The sequence below is a fragment of the Podarcis tiliguerta genome (assembly GCF_965153285.1).
Source record: "Podarcis tiliguerta genome assembly, chromosome: 9".
NCBI lineage: Eukaryota > Metazoa > Chordata > Lepidosauria > Squamata > Lacertidae > Podarcis > Podarcis tiliguerta.
The window spans coordinates 63,859,217-63,878,831 of NC_139542.1; positions in this window are offsets into that span (position 1 = coordinate 63,859,217).

A 19,615-nucleotide genomic window follows, 5' to 3' on the forward strand; every position below is an offset into this window, starting at 1 on the left:
TATCCTAACCCCTCCTCCACCAATTTATAACCAATGCCTAACCACAACCTTACAAGTTGTGACGATTTGCTACGCAGTAGGCAAAAACCACCCAGCCAGCCAATTTGCCAGGTGGAAAAATTCCTACCAGGCCCCTGCTCAAAGGCAGACGACCCCATGACAGGCATAGCAAGGTCAACGCAACAACCCCTTATTCTAGGGTGGGTGGGCGGGTGATCCGTTGCACGCAGCAAAAGAGAAAGTACAAGGCTGCGTGCAGAGTGTTTAAACCTTTTACCCCTCCCACCAAAATTGCAACATAACTTTTACCCCAGCAACCCAGTGAACCAATCACTGCCCCAGGCCATCTTTAGAGACCCTGCCTGGTAACAGAGGGGTGGCTCAGTAGACCCCACCGCAACACGTGCTCTCCCTGAAGGAGAACACGCTTTGTGACGAATTGCTGAGTAGTAGGCAAAAACCAAATGGCACAGCCAATCACCAAATGGCAAAATTCCTACTAGGCCCCTGCGCCAAGGCAGACGACCCCATGACAGGCAAAGCAAGGTCAACCGGAAAAGAGGGCGTGCGTGCGGGTGATCCGATGCACTCTGCAAAGAGAAAGAGAAACCAGAGTGCACCAATATTTAAAGACTATGGTCCCACCTTTGGGGGGGGGGTTCTTATAGCCCTACATTGTCAGGCCAATACATTCCTTTCAAACAATTCATTCAGAACTAAGTTATGTTATTTATGGATTGCCAAGTATTTATATGCTGCCTTTCCAGAATGAGGATCAAAGACACAATTTAGGGCTGACGGGGGAGGGGACAGGAATTTCAGGTCATATGTGGCTACTTCTCTTGCTAGCCAACTCACATACCAACAACAGAAATATACATTATGAGCTGTGCTCGTAGCTGTCAACTTTTCCCTTTTCTTGCAAGGAATCCTATTCGGAATAAGGGAATTTCCCTTTAAAAAAGGGAAACGTTGACAGCTATGGCCGTGCATTTTTTTTAGAAAAAGATCTGACCTGAAGACCTCTCTTGTTCTCTTATTATGGCGATGGCGCCCACCTGAGAGGTTCTGGAAATTAGTTCCGGTGAGTTCTGGCTGGGAAAAAAAAAATCCTGATTATGCATGCCGAAATGGCAAAACTGACTGGAAAAAATAGAAACCAAGATGATCAAAACTTTAGCAAGGAATGGGGAAAATATATAACCTACCTTCAAAACCACTGTAAACAGTTAAAATCGTTAGCAGGATTTTAATAACACTTGTAATGTAAACAGATATTATGGGAGGATATCCATTTAGAGCGGAAAAAAATGTTTAAAATCTTTAATAAAAATCCAGAAGCTTTGCTTTTGGGAATTACAGATTTGGAGATTCCCAAAAAGGTAAGAGAGATCTTTTTATACACCACGGTCGCAGCAAGAGTTCTTATTTCAGCAAATTGGAAGCGTGATAAAGTCCCCTCAAGACTAGAATGGATTCAGAAATTGGCTGAATACAAGGAACTAGACAGCTTGTCTGAAAAAAATAAAGAACAAACCAAAACAGGTATTTATTTCTAAATGGGAAGTCTTCAAAATTTATTTGAAAAATAATTATTGTAGTTTAAAGTCTGTTGCAGCTTTTGAATAATTTCAATAGCAGTTTCCAGTATAATGTAAGACCTAAAATAGATTAAAACTTACTAAATTCTAATAATAACTTGTTATGTACTGGCAGCAAGTTAATGATGAGTAATTGAAGTAAGGAGTGGAAGGGAAGTCTGGTCTATAGAAAAAGACTATCTTTATTTTAACGTTTTGTGATTATTATTTGGTTCATTATTTTTTTCTTTTTGTATTCTGTTGATGTATACAGATAAATGTCTTTTTTTGGTGTGTTAAAGTGAACAGATAGATGATAGATAGATGATAGATAGATAGATAGATAGATAGATAGATAGATAGATGATAGATAGATGATAGATAGATAGATAGATAGATAGATAGATGATAGATAGATAGATAGATAGATAGATAGATAGATAGATAGATGATAGATAGATGATAGATAGATGATAGATAGATAGATAGATAGATAGATGATAGATAGATAGATAGATAGATAGATAGATAGATAGATAGATAGATAGATAGATATCAGATATTATGTTTGAAATGGAAACATAAAATTTTAGATTATTTAAAAAGATGCAATAAGAAAACTATAATAATAAGACCCACAAAGCGAAGGTGCAAAGTCAGGGGGATTTGAGGGAATCCTGCATGTAGATAATAAGATGTGTTATGAGTGTGAACTTTAATATGGAAAATCAAATAAATGTATTATATAAAAGGGGGGGGATCCTGATTATGGGATAGATGGGACTGCCACCAAAAAAAAAAAGGCAGAGCCGCTCCCTTGACATTAGAGTTGCTCCTTCTTCCTGAGACACGGCAAGACATCTACACTGCATTCCCCAAGGGCAGGAGGGTGGCGATTTAAGCATGCTGTCCACTTTCCATCAACTGTGTCTCCGATAAATTTGACACATCACTTGGGAAGACAGGTGAACTAATACCAGTGTACTGGAAGAAGCAAAGATCACCAATGTTGAAGCGATGATTATTCAACATCAACTTTGTTGGACTGGTCATGTTGTGCGGATGCCTGATGATCGTCTTCCAAAGCAACTACTCTATTCTGAACTTAAAAATGGAAAGCGCAATGCTGGTGGTCAACAGGACTGTCTCAAGGCAAATCTTAAAAAATGGAGTATAAACACTGACGACTGGGAAACACCAGCCTGCGAGCGCTCGAGTTGGAGAACAGCCTTTACTAAAGGTGTCATGGGCTTTGAAGACACTCAAACTCAGGACGCAAGGGAGAAACATGCTAAGAGGAAGGCACACTTGGCAAACCCTCACAGTGATCAACTCCCGCCTGGAAACATATGTCTCCACTGTGGAAGGATGTGTGGATCCAGAATTGGCCTCCACAGTCACTTATGGACTCACTGTGAAAACCGTGTTTATGGAAGACAATCTTACTCAGCTACAAGTGATAGAAGAAGAAGAAGAAGAAGAAGAAGAAGAAGAAGAAGAAGAAGAAGATTGGTGGGTAGTTACAAATGATTAAAGTGGCACTTCAAAGGTGCAAATCCCCATATTTTGAGAGACTAAAAAAAGAGTCAAACTAATTGCTAATATTGCCATTAAACTCTATTTTGCCACTGCAGAGCTGCTAAGGAGGTACGCAGACTGTTCATGTTACAACACAGCAAACTGTCACTATCTCTCAATCTAGGCTCCCTCACAAGATGTTGATAGGCTAAACCTCTGAAATCACTATACAAATAAATAGAATAAATTAGAAAACAGGCTTGCGGATTCCTATCCAGTGTGGATAGACTTTGGAGAGACCAGTGCTTTTAAATTTTATTTTCAGGTGGTACTCAAGGGTACACAGTACCGACACCCCTCTTGTTTGTTGATAAAAAGTTTGGCACTTATTGTAACAACTGCGTGGGGTGTACCAGCACCTATTTTTCTAGGGGGGAAAGCACTGGGAGAGACTACTAAAGTGTTTGAGGTTGCAGTGCCAAATTGTCAAAAGTAAAGCGAATCTATAAAAGCTCTAAAAGGACTTCTGTGCTTCTTGCCACCTTTTGAAGGTGTAATAACCAGAACAAAGGAATCTCAAGACAAAATACCAAAAGTTGCAACTTTTGTAAAGATATCAAGGTGACTCAAGCTCATCAGTTAATGTCTGCTTTGGTTTGGTCGCCAAATGTCTGTGTGCATGTAAATCACAAACTCTTTAATCTGAAGACCAATGGGTTAAGATTAATTCTCTTGAAACTAGGGTCACCTGACGACAGCACCACAGAGGCTAGAGGATTAAAATGAAAAGGAAAGATGATCTCCAGTTCCACCAGCCCATAAATTGTGCACCAGCACAAGCTATTATGAATGTAATTGGCTTTTAAAAAATGTTGGCAGCTGCTGCTCTTTACACAATAATAGGCAAAGAGTGTGATAGAGCTCTGGTTTATCCCAACCATTAATTAACAAACATTCAGTTTTGCATTAACAAAGTCACTCATGATGATTCACTACTCCTATGCAAGATAATGAATTCAGATTCAACATGCGTTATAAAGGGCAAGAGTGAGGCAGCCAGCCATCAGAGGGGCAATTAACTGTGTAAGCTTTTTTTTTCTTTTTCCTGGTGCATAGAAAATTCAGCCATAAAGTTGATGACTCAACAAATCTCAAAGCTGTAATAAATGATGGACAGAAGAGGGGAGAGACAGGGAAAAGAGGAGAGAAATGGGACCGCACACCTTCTCTGCAGACATTTGTGCTCTGCCTGAAGGTACCAGGATGAAGAGATGCTCAGCAGAGCATCAACCATGGTTGAGGGACTTGCGTATGTTTAGCTGGAAAAGAAGAGACTGAGAGGAGAGATTATGCTGTTGTTGTTTAGTCGTTTAGTCATGTCCGACTCTTCGTGACCCCATGGACCAGAGCACACCAGGCCCTCCTGTCTTTCACTGCCTCCCGGCAGTTTGGTCAAACGCATGCTGGTAGCTTCAAGAACACTGTCCAACCATCTCGCCCTCTCTCGTCCCCTTCTCCTTGTGCCCTCCATCTTTCCCAACATCAGGGTCTTTTCCAGGGAGTCTTCTCTTCTCATGAGGTGGCCAAAGTATTGGAGCCTCAGTTTCAGGATCTGTCCTTCCAGTGAGCACTCAGGGCTGATTTCCTTCAGCATGGATAGGTTTGTTCTTCTTGCAGTCCATGGGACTCTCAAGAGTCTCCTCCAGCACCATAATTCAAAAGTATCAATTCTTTGGCGATCTGCCTTCTTTATGGTCCAGCTCTCACTTCCATACATCACTACTGGGAAAACCATGGCTTTAACTATACGGACCTTTGTTGGCAAGGTGATGTCTCTGATCTTCAAATATCTAAAGGGTTGTCACGTGGAGGATGGAGCAAGCTTCTTTTCTCCTGCTGTGGAGGGTAGGACTCAAACCAATGGCTTCAAGTTACAAGAAAGGAGATTCTGACTGAACATCAGGAAGAACCTTCTGACAGTAAGAGCTATTCAGCAGTGGAACGGACTCCCACAAGAGGAGGAGGTTTTTAAGCAGAAGTTGGATTGCCACCTGTCACATGTGATCTGGTTGAGATTCCTGCATTGCAGGCAATTGGACTTGGTGACCCTCGGAGTCCCTTTGAACTCTATGATTCTATGGGCTGGTGCCATTCTTCTGAAGAATGTACCACTATGCGGGGCTGCCCTTGAAGCTGTCCCAGAAACTCCAGCGGGTGCAGAATGCTGCAGCGAGGCTCCTCAAGGGGGTCTCTGCCATGGGAGCATATTCACCCAGTGCTTTTCCAGCTGCACTGGCTCCCGATGGAGTACAGGGTCAGATTTAAGGTGCTGGTTTTGACCTTTGAAGCCCTTCACGGCCTAGGACCCTCATACCTACAGGACCGCCTCTCCCGGTATGCCCCACGGAGAGTCTCAAGGTCCATAAATAGCAACACCCTAGAGGTCCTGGGCCCTAAGGAAGTTAGATTAGCCTCAACCAGAGCCAGAGCCTTTTCAACACTGGCTCTGGCCTGGTGGAACGCTCTGTCTCATGAGACCAGGGCCCTGTGGGATCTGATTTCTTTCTGTACGGCCTGTAAGACAAAGTTGTTCCACCTGGCCTTTGGCTTAGAACCAGTTTGATTCCCTCCCCCTTTTTCTTTTTCCTTTCTCCTCCTGTGTAGAGGCTGCATCCTAATGTTTAAATGTTGTACAGTGGTGCCCTGCAAGACGAATGCCTCGCAAGACGGAAAACCCGCAAGACGAAAGGGTTTTCCGTTTGCAGAGGCGCTTCGCAAGGCGAATTTCCCTATGGGCTTGCTTCGCAAGATGAAAATTGACGAAAATTTTTGAGGTTTCTTTTCGCTCCAAAACCCCTTTTTCTGAAGCGCTAAGCTGCTAAAAGCCTTTTAGCAGCAAAACCGCTAATCCCTTAAGCCTTAAAAAGCCGTTTTTAGCCCTTAAACTGCCAATAGCGCTAGTAGCGCTAATCCGCTAATGGGCTTGCTTCGCAAGACGAAAAAACCGCAAGACGAAAAGACTCATGGAACGGATTCTTTTCGTCTTGCGAGGCACCACTGTATTTTAATCTTGTTTTTTAAATTGTATTTTAATCAAAATGTTTTTACTATTGGTTGTTAGCTGCCCTGAGCCCGGTCTTGGCTGGGGAGGGTGGGGTATAAATAAATTATTATTATTATTATTATTATTATTATTATTATTATTATTATTATTATTTATTATTATTATTGAAGAGGGCTACTTTGCCAACCTTTTCAGGAACCAGTTTCCATGCTGCTCTTTGAGCAGAGGCCATAGCACCTACGGCTGCCTTAACTACGACACCCAGATGTCATTGACATCTCCACCTGAACTCTCCTTCTGCAAGCCTCACCCCTTATTTGCCACAGACTTAACCTTTGTCAGAGCTAAGATAGAAGCCCTGAGCTTTTTAGAAAAGGGTTGCACTAAGCATCCCTTGCATTATTATTTTGTTCTCCCAGTGAGCACCATCGAGCAAAGTTCTATCTCCCTTTCCTTCCTGCACAATCAGTCATTTTGAAGTTATCTAGTTATTGCTGGTCAGTGTTGCTGTTGTGCTATACGGGGTCGCCTTATGACTCGGCTCATTTCAGCCCTCTCTGCCGAAGGAGCAAATGACAATATAGAAGTGAGCATCCCCTCGCCTCTTAAGATTCTCAACAAAAGCAATGGCTTCTGGTGATTTCCAAAGTGTGGCAGTAAGCTAAGGGAATATTTATGTGGAAGCGCAATCCTGTCTGTGGCGGTTCCAGTCAGTGACTCCAGCATATGGTTTATAAATTGAAACAGGTGTGGGAGAACAGGTGTTCGGAGCAATAGAAGGGCAGGTTTGGTGTCTACCATGAGGAAACAAATGAGGGGGAGGAATGTGATAATGTAGCTTGGTTTACTTGGAGGGCAAGAAGCAAATTTGATGACTGAACAATAAAGTTATTTGCAGGGGAACGTCCAAGTGCTTGTGGTTTTGTAGCAAACTTACTTTGGAGGATGCAAACATATGGCATGAGGCAACTGTGAAAGACTCCTCCAGCGCTGTGCCGTGAGTGGTACCGTATTTTTTGCTCTATAAGACTCACTTTTTCCCTCCTAAAAAGTAAGGGGAAATGTGTGTGCATCTTATGGAGTGAATGCAGGCTGAGCAGCAATCCCTCTTGTTGTTCTGGCTTCTGAGATTCAGAATATATTTTTTCTTGTTTTCCTCCTCCATAAACTAGCTGTGTATTATGGTCTGGTGCGTCTTATAGAGCGAAAAATACGGTAAATATCTGTCATGCCACTTTTCTTCCTTATTATATGAACAATGCTTGTGCTCAACTTTTGGAAGCTTTTTAAAAAAAAGAGGGAGAGGAAATAATATTATGTGGGAGAAACATTAATACTGACAAATTAATCCGAGCAAAGGTATAAATGTTCCAGAATTTGGCAGTAAAAATGTGTGAAATCTGTCCCTTCATTTCCATGCCTATTTCTGTCTTTCTACATGCTGGTGGCATAAAGGGTGTTCTCCTTTATGGAGAGCACATGTTGCCGTGGGGGCCACCAGGACACTCCAAAGTTGTGGGGCGGGCTAATTGACCGTTGGCCACTGATGCGATTGGGCTTCCCTTGTTGTTGGGAAGAAGTTAATGTTGCCATTTGTTGATTGACAGCCAGAAATACTAAAACTCCTTGCACAAGGCTAAGGCTTCCTCTTTTCGACCGTGCATCGGATTGCCTGTCCCCCCGTCCCTAGAATTAGGGTTGTTCACTTTGACCTTGCTATGCCTGTCATGGGGTCGTCTGCTCTTGGGGCAGGAGCCCGGTAGGAATTTTGTCCATCTGGCTGATTGGCTGGGGCCATTTGGTTTTTGCCTACTGCGTAGCAAATCATCACAACTTGTAAGGTTGCGGCTAGGCATTGGTTTATGGTTTGGTTGGTTGAGGGGCATGGATTGGCTGTGCCTGCCCCTCTAATGCTCCTGCTGCAAGGGATTCCGTTAAAGGAATCGGGGGCTAACTATTGCTTGTCCACTTTGTCAAGGGGGCTCGGGCCATAGCAAGAGCGCCTGGCTGCATTTGGGGAGGGCTGAGGGCAGGTTCCCTGCTCCGTCGCTACCCCCAAATGTATTCCCCTTTTCTGACTTTCACAGGCATGTGGAATGTCAGTCTGTCCCCCATGGGGGGGGGCAGATAGTCACAACCAATGCCTAAGAAACCACTCACATGTTTGTATTTTAATAAAGTTGTGGCCAAAATTATGCCAAAAACCTTAAACAAAAAATTTGGTGTGATGTGTGAGTTATTTGGGGTCGCCCTGGGGACCTCAACACGCAACAGTGTTTGGGGACACTTGAAAGAGGCGAGCCACTGTCCAGCACAACTGTAAGGAAACAGGACAGCCCTGTGTGTGAACCGCATATTTCTACATACTTTGAGGAAATAGGCCACGAAACCAGAAACCCCAGTGATCTCCCCTCCGCTTGCAGGAAGAATGTTCAGCCAAGGCAAGGAACTGGCAGAGAGCTAAGAGCAAATGATTGAATGGGAGATGGAGGGGTTTGTCCCCGATTCAGCTGGACTTATATTATAACCAAGCCATATAACTTTAATCAGTTAAATGGTTTAAGAAGGTAATATTTCAGCTCTAAAATTTAGCCCTGAAAGTCATGGGTTTCCAAAGCAAGAAAAATTCAAGATGGGGAGGGAGTAAAACACTGAAAGCAGTGAACACATTAGGTAAAGGTAAAGGTACCCCTGCCCGTACGGGCCAGTCGTGTCCGACTCTGGGGTTGCGTGCTCATCTCGCTCTAGAGCCCGTGAGCCGGCGCCGTCCGAAGACACTTCCGGGTCACGTGGCCAGCATGACGAAGCTGCTCTGGCGAGCCAGCACCAGCGCAGCACACGGAAACGCCATTTACCTTCCCGCTATAAAGCGGTACCTATTTATCTACTTGCACTTAAGAGTGCTTTCGAACTGCTAGGTGGGCAGGAGCTGGGACCGAACGACGGGAGCTCACCCCGCCGCGGGGATTCAAACCGCCGACCATACGATCGGCAAGTCCTAGGCACTGAGGTTTTACCCACAGCGCCACTGGCGTCCCAGAGTAAAACACTGAAAGCAGTGAACACATTAGTTTCTCAGAAAAAAAACAAAAAGAATGGCACCTGTATTTTCGCCTCATAGCTCAGCTTCTACAAGTATCAGCAGATTACTCTTTTCAAAAATCCGAAACTGGGAATCTGGGGATTATGGTTCATCTAGGAGGGCTTTCTAAGCAGCCTCTGCTAGGAGAAGGCAATTGTTACTGATGTCAACAAACTTCGTAATGGCTTGATCCAGAATAGAAATTTTGTCATGTGTTGCAGTATCATGAACCATCCTCCCACCACCGATAATTGTTCTCTGCCTTGGATTATGTGACTTTTAATGAAGTAGGATGGCTTGACTATTGTGGTTCAGGAATGGGTGACTTCAAGACTCTCAGTTTTCATTTTTCCAATCTTAAAGTAGAGTTTTTAATTATGGATGTGGGTTCTTTTCATTATTGAGTTTCTTTATTTGTGCATGAGCTGCATTAAAAAAAAAAAGAAGAAGAAGTCCCCAAGGAGCATTCCTTTTAACATTAGACAGTTTAGCACAATGTTAACATTTTAATTTACATTGGAGAACAATGTCTTGGAAATAGTCTGTGTATTATTTAAACTTTAAATGTCAAGCTAATTTTTCCAGTTAATGTGGAAGGCAGATTCCTAAGTAGAACTAAAGAACATAATTTGTTAGATTATTTAACTAATGTGCAATGTCCTTTCCAGTTCACAGCCCCTTTTAAAAAAAAAAACAAACCACGTAATTATTAGCCTGGATGTTCTCAGTGAAACAACCTTCTTAAGTGAAAAACAAGAGATCCAGGCAGAAGTAAACCAGTGAGTGGTTCTTTTATCTCATAAATGAAGAACAAAATTACGTGTTTAATTACATCCGTCCTGTTCATGTGCCCATAATGCTTCCAGTCAGGTTTCATAGACCATATTCAGAGACTTCCTCCCTTACTCTAGGGAACTCTGGGAATTTGACTGACAACTGCTGTCACCAGATAGTGGCAGGATTCCTTGGGGCCAGATATGATAGTTAAATAATAAAGCTCTCTACAACTTGAAACCATGGCTTGTGAAGCTGGATTATTTCTGCTAACCATAGTTAAAAAATTTTTTATATATATAAAAAAATTATACTTTTCAGATATATACATTTCACTGATATTACAATCATTTTGACATCTTAAAACTTCACTGCTTCCCCCCCTTTCTGCAGTTCCTTAAATTTATTTTTAATATCTTCTGCATATCCAAATTAACTCAACTTACTCATTTATTCATCTTCTCTATAGATATACTCTTATGTAGCTGCAGGTTATTACAGTAATCCTGCCAGTGTTTTTATCTGTTTACAATTTATCTGTAAATATTCAATAAACCATTTCTATTCTTTTATTTTAAAAAAATTGTTTTCTTGATTTCTAATTCTTCCGGTAACTTTTGTCATTTCATTTCTGCATATTCCATAAGTTTTTGTATCCATTCTTCCTTTACTGGGACTTCTTTCCATTTTGGGGCAAGTAACATTCTTGCCGCTGTAGTCGCATACATGAATAAATTTCTATACAATTGAAGTAGATTAATCCCTATAATTCCCAAGAGAAAGGCTTCTGGCGTTTTTTAACAAATGTTATTTTAAACATCCTTTTCATTTCATTGTGTATCATTTCCCAGCAAGTCTTAAGATTAAGCAGAGTTTGCGATTCAGGTGACAAACGAAATTGTGATCAATCAAAGTGGAATTGAATTTTTTGGGTCTTCTCATAGCTGAGCAATGGCTTCTGGGATATGGGAATATTTTAAAATACAAATATTTATTGTAGTAGGTGACTCTGTTAGCACCATACAGTTTAACTACCTAGCCACAGTTAGTTTTAAAAAATGCTACCAATTGCAGGCAAATGGATACCTGAAAATTGCCATTTCCGCAGTTTATGAGGCAAAGTTACTAATTTAAGGCTTATTCCAACGTTTCTGCTGAAAGGTTTTCATTAGCATCTGATAATACACATTTTGCTCTCTGCTACACAAATATCAGGCTTCATAAAGAATTGGGACAATTAAGCAAGGTGTGCATGTGTTGTCTCTTTGGAATACTTCCTTATGGCTCCAATTAATCCTTGCAAATTGTCTAGTAGCAAGCTAGTGGCAATTGTAAATGCTCATTAGCAGGTCCATTTGTTAAAACCAGATTAGCTGATTTACTCGCTGTGTCACATCTGCCTCGATGGAGTGGCAACAGCGACAGACTGGACCATATACCATGTCATTCAGACAAGGCCCGGTTCAGACTTGCAAACTGCTGCAGGAGTGATGCATAAAACATAACTCAAGGTCTTGGCAGTTCCATGTGGCCAGTGGTGTGTGTGTGAGAGAGAAGTAGCTCCCTGTGCCTTCCCACCTTCTGGAAGAGTGGGAGCATTGATCATATGTGCTTCACTGTAGCAAGAACAGCTGCCTGGGTGTAATTGACCAATCATGGTCACAATACCCTACAAACTGGCAGGTGCTAAGCACATGGCCATCTCTCCAGGAACTTCGCTGAAACGAAGAAACTCCACAGGAAATAAAATGGAGTCCATAAACTTTTTTAAAAAAATATATTAAACATTGTTATTGAAAGTTCAAAAAGTACATAATTATATGCACACTAAACATGGTGAAATGTAGCTAGGAAGAGAAAAAGAGAAACAGAACCCGTGTAGAAGGGAAAATAAAGGGGGGATGGGGTAACCCAAAACTATATTTTAAAAGGTAAAGGGACCCCTGACCATTAGGTCCAGTCATGACCGACTCTGGGTTTGCGGCGCTCATCTCGCTTTATTGGCCAAGGGAGCCGGCGTACAGCTGGCCAGCATGACTAAGCCACTTCTGGCAAACCAGAGCAGCGCACAGAAACGCCGTTTACCTTCCCACTGGAGTGGTACCTATTTATCTATTTGCACTTTGACGTGCTTTCGAACTGCTAGGTTGGCAGGAGCAGGGACCGAGCAACGGGAGCTCACCCCATCGCGGGGATTCGAACCGCAGACCTTCTGATCGGCCAGTCCTAGGCTCTGTGGTTTAACCCACAGCACCACCTGCATCCCAATAAATAAAACTATATTTTACAAGGTTCTTATTGTACTTCACCAAGGACGAGGGAATCAGTTGTGGATATGCCTGGAAGCGAAAGGAAAGTCCAATGCTGTAAAGAAAAATATTGCATACGAGATGGTTGGACAGTGTTCTCGAAGCTACCAGCATGAGTTTGACCAAGCTGCGGGAGGCAGTGGAAGACAGGATTGCTTGGCGTGCTCTGGTCCATGGGGTCATGAAGAGTTGGACATGACTAAACGACTAAACAACAACCACAAACCAGATGACTGAGAAACCTGCAAGCAGGACATGAGCATCCAAGCCTGGCCACCTGTGATTCCTAACAAGTGGTACGCAGAGGCATATTACCTCTGACCATGGAGGTGGAACATGACCGTTGTGGCTAGTAGCTATTGATAGCCTTGTCTTCCAAGAATTTACCTAATCCTCTTTAAAGCCATCCAAGTTGGGAGCCATCACTGCCTCCTGTGACAGCGAGTTCCATAGTTAACAATGAGCTGCTTGAAGAAGTACCATATCTCTCCTCAAGTTTCCAACATTCAGCTCCTTAATTCCTGAAAATAAAGTTGCATTTTTGCAGATGACATAGTTAATGTATCTGTCACAGAGAATGGCGTTGGTGTCATACTGGGATAAAGCCTTCCACCCTCACTAGGTTGTCTATTCAGTGTAAATAAATTCTATTTTACCTTTCTTCTTCGCCATAAATCCCTGAAGCCTGATCTCCTTTTTTAACCCTGGCTTATTCTGTATTCTCAAAGTCAATTGTACACTTTGTTAGGTAACAGAACAGCAACATTTTATACTGGATTCAAGGTGAGGGGTAACTGCCACTCTCGATAGAATATAAATCAATAGCGGAGGGATTATTTCTGTCTCTCTCCTTAGCAATACAGCCCTAGCATCTTGTTTGTCTTCAGTGCTCTGACAGATCTGCACTTAGAGGACTTTATAGATCTTTCATAAAATAACCCCAAGTCATTTTTTGGGTTCTGAATTTTAGCATATAGAATATTTCCTGCTTTGATTCCGTGATGGATGGTTCTCACCAAAGTGCATTTGAAATGTACTAGGCCAGTACGGATAATCTAAATCTTTACAAACTGCAAGTGCGTTTATAAGGCTTCTGTGTTGCTTCCCACTATTCAAAGTCCCAAAGGGTGTTCCTACTGGAATAAGACAACAATAATCCAATCCAAAACCCCTGGTGCTGTGCCACACTATGCTGAGGTCCCCATACTTTCATAGAATCATAGAATCATAGAATCATAGAATCATAGAGTTGGAAGAGACCACAAGGGCCATCGAGTCCAACCCCTGCCAAGCAGGAAACACCATCAGAGCACTCCTGACATATGGTTGTCAAGCCTCTGCTTAAAGACCTCCAAAGAAGGAGACTCCACCACACTCCTTGGCAGCAAATTCCACTGTCGAATGGCTCTTACTGTCAGGAAGTTCTTCCTAATGTTTAGGTGGAATCTTCTTTCTTGTAGTTTGGATCCATTGCTCCGTGTCCGCTTCTCTGGAGCAGCAGAAAACAACCTTTCTCCCTCCTCTATGTGACATCCTTTTATATATTTGAACATGGCTATCATGTCACCCCTTAACCTCCTCTTCTCCAGGCTAAACATGCCCAGCTCCCTTAGCCGTTCCTCATAAGGCATCGTTTCCAGGCCTTTGACCATTTCGGTTGCCCTCCTCTGGACACGTTCCAGTTTGCCAGTGTCCTTCTTGAACTGTGGTGCCCAGAACTGGACACAGTACTCCAGATGAGGTCTGACCAGAGCAGAATACAGTGGCACTATTACTTCCCTTGATCTAGATGCTATACTCCTATTGATACTTTGTCCCTCTACCTTTCAGTTGTGTGTCAAGGTCCCCCAAGCCACCCCTAAATAATTCACAGTTCACACATGATTTTTGTTTAAGGTTTTTGGCATAATTTTGGCCACAACTTTATTAAAATACATAAATGTGAGTGGTTGCTTAGGCATTGGTTATGACTATCTGTCCCCACACCCAGGGACAGAACTGACTTCCGGATTCCAGCGAAAGCCAGTAAGGGAAAAGAATATTGGGGAGAGCATGGAGCCAGGCACAAGACCTCATCCCCCCCCCATGCTCCTGGGGGCTTGTGCAGCCCTAAGCCCCATTCAGGGGTACGGACGAAAGAATGGCAAGCCCCTGGATTCCTTTAACGGAATTCCCTTTCCACAGCAGCATTGGAGGGGCAGGCGCCACCAATCCTTACCCCTCCACCAGCCAAATTTTAACCAATGCCTAACCGCAACCTTGCAAGCTGTGGCGATTTGCTACGCAGTAGGCAAAAACCAAATGGCACCTGCCAATCAGCCAAATGGACAAAATTCCTACAAGGCCCCTGCCCCAAAAGCAGACAACCCCATGACAGGCATAGCAAGGTCAATGCAATAGCCCTAGATTAGGGAGGGTGGGCAGGTGATCTGATGCACGCAGCAAAAGAGCCCAGTCAGTGCTGCGTGACTTGATTTTATAACCTTTGGTCCGTCCCCCTAAATGGCAACACCAAAATTTGCCCAGTAACCCAACTGCCCAATCACTGCAGATGGTCATCCATACTAAGCTGCCCAGCAACAGAGGGGTGGCCTGTCAGACCCCACCGCAACACGTGCTCTCTATGAAGGAGAACACGCTTAACTGGAAGTGATGCACAGTGTTGAGAAGGCAGGAGAGCAACGTAGCTGCCCCTGGCTGTCCTACAGACATGGAGGACGCCCAACTCATGCAGGTCACACCAATGGGGCATCTGTCACATTGGCATGCCACCAACAATGAAAGAAACACAGAGAACGAGGCAGCAGTCATGGGCATTTTATCCCCTTCCCAAGCCCACAGTTGAAAAAAGAGAGAGACATAAAACCAGGCAAGGGATCTCTGAAGTCTGCAAAGCAGGTGCAAGTTTGCTCAGAGGTTGCTGGTTCAACTTCCTGCAGTAGAAAAAAAAATCATTTTAGCTCTTCCCCAGCCACCCTCATTTTGTAGAATAGAATCATAGAATTGTAGAATCTGGTCCAACCTTCTGCAATGCAGGAATCTCAGCTAAAGCATCCATGACAGATCACGATCCAACCTCTACTTTGAAACCTTTAAGGAAGGAGAGCCCACCACTGTCTGTTCCACTGTCAAACAGCTCTTACTGTCAGAAACTTCTTCCTGATGTTTAGCTGGGATCTCATTTGAAGCCATTGGTTCAAGTCCTATCCTCTGGAGCAGGAGAGAACAAGCTTGCTCCATATGATAGCCCCTAGGATATTTGAAGATGCCTTTCCTATCTCCTCTCAGTCTTCTCTTTTCTAGGCTAAACATACCCATCTCCTTCAACCGTTCCTCATATGGCTTGGTTTCCAGATCGTTGATCAGCTTGGTCGCCCTCCTCTGCACATGTTCCAGCTTGTCAACATCCTTCTTAAATTGTGGTGCCCAGAACTGCATACAGTATTCCATTTTTTTAAAAAAATTGCTTTTACAATTAAAGTTTTCATTCAAATATGAGTTAACATCACAAAAATATAGGATTGCCTGAATCCTTGTACTTCCCTCCACCCCCTGTGGGTTCTCTTGTTAACCTCTTTCCGTTGAATCTTATATTGTCCTCCATTTTTCCTTTTTTAAAAAACTCAATTATATCCTTAGTTCTGTCACATTACAAGTGTTGTTACAATCTTGCTAATGTTCTTAATTGTTTACAGTGTCCTCTAATATAAATTATAATTTCCCCCCATTCCTTATTAAAGTTTTTATCTTCCTGGTTTCTGATTTTCCAGTTGTTGTTTTTTGCCAATTTGGAGTAGTCCATCAACTTGGTCAACCATTCTTCTTTGGTAGGAATTTTATCTTCCAGTTGGATACAGTATTCCAGGTCTGACCAAGACAGAGTAGAGTGAGACTGTTACTTCCCTTGATCTGGACACTAGACTTCTGTAGATGTCCACTCTTGCTGTGGACATAGTCACTTGGGAAGGACCTTTACTCTAAGCATAAATGACCTTCTGCAGTAAGGTTTTTACTTCCCTCATAACAAGAAGATCTACTTCCTACTTTGTCACATTTCTTGTTACAGCTTCAGTTGGTGGGAGAAAGCCATTAGGACAGGATCAATAGCCATCTAGAGGGACCCCAGTCATGAATCTTAGGAAGCACATTTAGGGCCTTGGCTCCAGGCTAGGCCTCTGATAACTCCCTTGTGTTTCACCTTGCCAGAAAGCTAGGGAGGGAGACCTTAGTCAGCAGGCAAGCTGACTGATTGTACAGTCCCTGCCCGACCCTATTGTCAACCTTGATTATGACTGTAACTAAGGGTAATAAAAGGGACACGGGTGGCCCTGTGGGTTAAACCACAGACCCTAGGGCTTGCTCATCGGAAAGTTGGCGGTTCGAATCCCTGTGACGGGGTGAGCTCCCGTTGCTCGGTCCCTGCTCCTGCCAACCTAGCAGTTCGAAAGCACGAAGTGCAAGTAGATAAATAGGTACCGCTCCGGTGGGAAGGTAAACGGCGTTTCCATGCGCTGCTCTGGTTTGCCAGAAGCGGTTTAGTCATGCTGGCCACATGACCCGGAAGCTGTACGCCGGCTCCCTCGGCCAATAAAGTGAGATGAGCACCGCAAACCCAGAGTCGGTCATGACTGGACCTAATGGTCAGGGGTCCCTTTACCTTAAGGGTAATAAAAATGTGGCCTTGCTTTCCCTAGTCCTGCCTCTGTGTGATATTAGCTCCTGGACTCTTGTTTCTTGCGCACTGAGAGCAAGTGGCCCACATATGCAATGCCACCGTGTTTGGGAACATGAAGATATCCATGGAAACAAAGGGACAGGTTTCTTCGATCCCTGATCTGACACCGGCAGCTGACAGAAAAACCTGTCAAAAGCTAGTAGTTTTAATTCTGCTTCTTGCCCGCTTCATTTAGCTGCCATGTTCCCCCATCAGCAGGAACATTTTGACAAGATCCTGCAATTCCGGCTTAGCTGATGAAGCGATCGTTTCGAACATCATAGCTTTGTCAGCAACGGAGACACATTGCTCAGTCGCTCCTCTCCAACCTGCTTACCCCGTCAGCAGTACTTTCAGCTCAGATCATTCACCAAATTTCACCTCTCGCCGGCTGCTTGCATTTTCCCAGGGAGCTGTCCCCTTCCAACATTATTTCCAACCTTCCACGTACTTTTAGAGCGAGAACGTTTACCGAGGTCAGTAGGACTGTCATCTTTCCACATCCCCCATCAGTGTGCCTCTGCATCGCAAGAAGGTTATTGACTAACCCTCAGAGGAAAGAGAGTGGCGGTTCTCTTTATGTCTGCAGTTCAAACTTTTTCAGAAAGCGTGTTCTCCTTCATGGAGAGCAGGTGTTGTGGTGGGGCCACCAGGACACTCCAAAGTTGGGGGGCGGGCTAATTGACCGTTGGCCACTGATACGATTGGGCTTCCCTTGTTGTTGGGAAGAAGTTAATGTTGCCATTTGTTGATTGACAGCCAGAAATGCTAAAACTCCTTGCACGAGGCTAGGGCTTCCTCTTTTCGCCCGTGTATCGGATTGCCCGTCCCCCCCTCCCTAGAATTAGGGTTGTTCGCTTTGACCTTGCTATGCCTGTCATGGGGTCATCTGCTCTTGGGGCAGGGACCCAGTAGGAATTTTGTCCATCTGGCTGATTGGCTGGGGCCATTTGGTTTTTGCCTACTGCATAGCAAATCGTCACAACTTGTAAGGTTGCGGTTAGGCATTGGTTTATGGTTTGGTTGGTTGAGGGGCATGGATTGGCTGTGCCTGCCCCTCTAATGCTGCTGCTGCAAGGGATTCCGTGAAAGGAATCAGGGGCTAATTATTGCTTGCCCACTTTGTCAAGGGGGCTCGGGCCATAGCAATGAGCTGCCGGCTGCATTTGGGGAGGGCTGAGGGCAGGTTCCCTGCTCCGACGTTACCCCCAAGTGTATTCCCCTTTTCTGACTTTCGCATTGTGCGGAATGTCAGTCTGTCCCCCATGGTGGGGCAGATAGTCACAACCAATGCCTAAGAAACCACTCACATGTTTGTATTTTAATAAAGTTGTGGCCAAAATTATGCCAAAAAACATTAAACAAAAAACTCTGTGATGTGTGAGTTATTGGGGTGGCCCTGGGGACCTCGACACGCAATGTCCCACAACTGGACCAATTTAGGTTTGCAAGCAGGCTCACCTTCATCAGCTGCCAGCTTATTAAGACTCTGGGGCTTTCAAGCTATGTTGATAAGTGGGATTCAGAAGTCGGCATCTCCCAATGCTTATCCGAAGATTTTCTTATTCAAAAGTAACAACTCTTTTGCATGAGGAAAAATTGCGGTTCTTTGAAATGTACATGAAGTCATCCGACCAATTTCTCATGTCACACTGGGGAGAAGATGAGTGCAGTCAGGACAGGACAGCATGTGATGTAATATACTCTTTTTTAATTTTTGCAGGCATTATTATTGTTATTCATCAAAAATTTATCTCTCTCTCTTTTTTAAAACCTGAAATTTCGAAAACAGTGCAAGTGTACTAAAACAGAAGTGAACACACAGTCAGTAAATGCAGGTGACAATGATAATAACAAGGCAACATAAGCTTTGGCCCAAATAAATCCATCAAAAGTTAACAATTTTACAGTTGGAGTCAAATGTTTAGCAAGTGAATGAAAATGGCACAATGGCTTCCTTTATATTCAAACATGTGCCCCAAGGCTTTGACACTTCGCATGTCCTCCCTGAGGATTGACCATAAATGAAGGCACAAAATCAACCTGTGAACCTCTTTTTTTGCATTTTATTATGTAATATACTCTTATTTGGGTTCCTCTTCTGTGTCATTATTTTAACCAGTATACTGAAAAGTGAAGTCTACATAAGTCTGTGTGTACATTGGCTATTTTTTAATGGATTAATTTTGCATTTGTTTAGTCACATACTAATAAAAAATGAGGAGAAAAGGAAGAAATTGCACCATTTTCTAGCAGGGAAGCAACCCAGGGGGGAAATTTGGGGGGCAATGGGGGAGGTCCACAGCATATGAGGGTTAACTCTTCCCTCCACAGCTGTAAACCACCTCAAATGTCCCCCATGGACCAATTAGGTTTGGAAAAAAGCCTCCCATTGGCAGCGATGGGAGACTGTTTTCAAGCCTAATTGCTGCACAACAGAGATTCCAGCAGAGATTATGCAATGATTAACTCTCCTCTCCCTGGCTGTGACAAGGGAAACAAGGAAATTACTATAACTTCCTTTTGTTATGACTTTCTTGTTCATGTCTATTGTTTCAAGAAGCCAGGGTGTGC